Source organism: Anopheles arabiensis, unplaced genomic scaffold (assembly GCF_016920715.1).
Source record: "Anopheles arabiensis isolate DONGOLA unplaced genomic scaffold, AaraD3 Autosomal_pericentromeric_contig0001, whole genome shotgun sequence".
Taxonomy (NCBI): domain Eukaryota; kingdom Metazoa; phylum Arthropoda; class Insecta; order Diptera; family Culicidae; genus Anopheles; species Anopheles arabiensis.
Genome location: NW_024412149.1, coordinates 15,164 through 18,461, shown reverse-complemented (window position 1 = coordinate 18,461; position 3,298 = coordinate 15,164). Strand labels below are relative to the sequence as shown.

The window sequence follows — 3,298 nt, the reverse complement described above, 5'->3', positions numbered from 1 at the left end:
GAAGTCATCTTGCACTATTTGAATGGCCTTGAAATTTGATGTTGAATTTTGTTGCCATCTATTATCGTTGTTACGGCTGTTGAAAAACGCGGTGGATTTTTTAGAGAAAACACTTTATTTACTGTGGTATGAGGTTAAATCAAAAAATTAGTCCACATGTACCGATTGTCGAATTTCAACTAACTGGTTAGGGGCGGACCAACCCTCCTCCTTATCTCCTAATTTACCGTTTTATCCTCCCTCTCACTCTCTTCTCTAGCGTTGTCACCTGACAGACTGTTGGGCACTCACGAGTTTCCAACATTGTCCCCCAGTGTACCACGGTTGAGGCGGTTGAATTTGTTAGTAGCCCGTAAACGCTGAACGTGTAACCCGCTTGAGCTTATAGCCCGTAAACGCTGATCGTGTAACCCGCTTAAGCTCTATAGCCCGTTACACAAAAACGTCAATCCCGCTTAACAATGGTGCAACCTCTTTTTTCGCCATCGTAGCCTGCGACACTATCTACCTTGGCTACACTTCCTATTATCTGTCAGGTGTTTTGCGTGTATGTGTATGTGCATTGGTTTGTTTACTGTCTGCTCACTGTTCGATCTGTTGCGTCGTAACCACGCGGTTTTACCCCATTACTCTAAGGAAATTGCACATCCGTGCGTAGACCTATCGTACGTTTAATGGGCCGTTTTGACGGTGGCTTGACTAACTTGTCCATTCCTATCAGGGTTTACTACCACGATTCCTCCCTTAGGCCAACAATTCCTAGGAATTGTTACACGCCACTACAACTATATCGCCTATTTCTGTCGGCCGCACCGGTTCGGACCGCTCGGTTCTGTGGTGAAGTGTAGGTAAAAACTCTGCTACATTTGTTCTATTCACATCGTTTGCTAACTTCGAATATTTTGCCATCTTCTGTTTTAGAAACCCATCACGCTTGAACGCCTTTTTGTTGTAGGGCAAATTGACGCTGTCGTACCGCCACAAAGGTCCCATTTCGTATCGCTGTCCGTTCGTTTCCCGCTCCAATATTGCCAACGCTCTTTCGTCGTCCCTAGGCCGCAACGGCCGCACTGCTTTGTCGGACTTGGAGTTACAAGAGAGGTTGTGAAACGGGCGGCCCGAGAAGGACCGGTTTGAAGGACTCGGCTTTGCACTCGCAACCGAGCAAGGCCCATAGACAACCCATCCAAGGCGGGTTTTCGAAGCGACCGGTTCGTTGCAGCTTGCATCCACGGTCTTCAGAGTTCGCGTTATGTTGCAGTTGTCTATGCCTATGAGGATGCGAGGCACGGCGTAAGCGTAGGATTCGAACTGGAGACCTCTCAGATGAGTATAGCGTGCAGTCAGTTGTGCTACGTTTACAGATTGTTCCGGAAGGGCAAGCTCTTTGACCGTGTGTACTTCTGATAGTTTGTATATCGCATGCGACATGTTTCTACCCGATATGCGCACCGATAGCCTTACGGAGTCTTGTTCTGCTCTTGTCACGTCTCCCGTCCATTGTAGACACAAGGGGTACGGTGTCCCTGTAACTCCAAGCTCCTGTGCTAGTTCGTGCTCCATAAACGTGGAAGTAGAGCCGTCATCTAAAAGGCGAACGTATCTATTCGCCCCTGGGCCCGTGCAGCGTAACGGGTACGTATTTTAAAAGCGAAGAGTCTTTCGGTCCGGAATGGGTAAGAACGTTAGCGACACCAGTGTACACGACCTTACCTGAGCCATTTAGATGATCGCGTTGGTGAGGGCTGGCTGGTGTCTGGTCATTTACGTGGAGCAGCTCATGGTGTTGTCTGTTGCATCCGTTCACCGCGCACGGTGCTCTTACGCTGCATCCACCTCTATGGTATCCGAGGCATTTCCGGCATATCCTGCGTTCACCTACAAACGATCTTCTGGTGGCAACCGTTGTCCTTTGAACTGCTCACACTGGACCAGAGTGGGACAATCCCTGCCGCACAAGGGACAGACAGTCAGCAATTCTGGTGTATTTTGCGATGAAGATGGATCACCAAGATTCTCATCCTGCAATACCGTTGCGTTGCAGTAGGCTAGATGAACCCGCCCAGTACGGATCGGTGGCCGTCGATCGAGTTGCGCTGGCGGGGCACGATGGGGTTGAAACCGCTGAGGCTGGGTGCGGCTGTGATGAGTTGGGGTTCTGGTTGTTGATGAGTTGAGTCGCTATTGTCCATGATGGACATCACGTCGACAACACCACAGAGATCTTCTGCTAAGTCACCAACCCATTTTCCAAACTCCAAAAGCGTCACTTCCGAAAGTTTACTCCTCGTTCTCGCCCAGTCGATGCATAGGACGGGGGGTAGTTTCCTGACTAACTCCTTGAATAACGCCACGTCGTACATGTACCCTCGTAACCCGGAGGCCGTCATCGTTCCTACCAACCGCTTCACCGCATATCCAAACTCTACGACCGTTGACAACCTTTCAATCTTCGGTGGTGCCATTTTTCTGATCTTCTCGGTCATGGACTCCACAATCAGATCTGGTCTGCCGAAACGCGCCTTTAGAGTCGCCATCACCTCATTCAACCCGTCCGGGAAGGACAAAAGGTGGCCTACCGCTTCGAACGCCGCTCCTCTCAACGCATATTGTAGACGGCCAATGTTTTCGTCATCGGTGTAACCACATGCCGTGTTAGTGCGGTTATACGTGGCTATGAAAAACGACCACGCTTCTGGTTCCCGGAAAAGATCGGAAGGTCCTGGGCACCGGTTGGCGAGCAGCTATCTGGCTCTGACTCAGTGTGCTGGTGTTGAAATGTGGTTGCACATATTCGTGTTGTGGTAGTATCGTGTGAGCCGAATGTGTATGCGAAGTGTACGTCGGGTGTGTCTGTATAGTGTGCGCTGAGTGAGAATGTGTCGCGTGAGGAAGAGTTTGTGTTGCGTGAGGATGCATCCTTTGTGACGGTAGTGTAGCGTAGGTCGACGCAATCGCGGGGCTCGGTTGAGGAGTTGGGCTTGCTCAGCAGCGGCGCGTTGCCCGAGGTCGTTGCCCCTGAATTTGGCCTTGCGTAAGGGCTTTTCCCGCCGGGTATATTCGACGCAAGGATTCCTCGAAATTCTTCACCCACCCAGCAAACTCCGGATAATGTGTCCCCCCAGTGCCGCCGTGGTTGGGATGCTCAGCGATGGCCGCCGAGCCATTTTCGTCCTCTGCATCCCGTAGCATCTGCATCTCGTGCTCAATCTCCTGCAATCGTCGTCTTCGCGATTCGCGAATGTCAACGCGGCCCTGGTTCGCACCGTGGTTTAATGCGTGGAACGGTGAACTTATC

General features: G+C 51.0%; 1 long non-coding RNA gene across 2 annotated transcripts; it reads left to right on the top strand.

The window, feature by feature from the left end:
• Positions 1–625: 625 nt before the first annotated feature.
• LOC120908250 lies at positions 626–1,579 on the top strand. 2 transcript variants are annotated; one of them, XR_005741096.1, is made up of 3 exons: positions 626–665; positions 722–848; positions 922–1,579. It is a non-coding gene; the product is annotated as an uncharacterized LOC120908250 (long non-coding RNA). The 2 variants fall into 2 exon arrangements; XR_005741097.1 differs by having other exon boundaries at positions 630–665; positions 749–848.
• Positions 1,580–3,298: the final 1,719 nt, after the last annotated feature.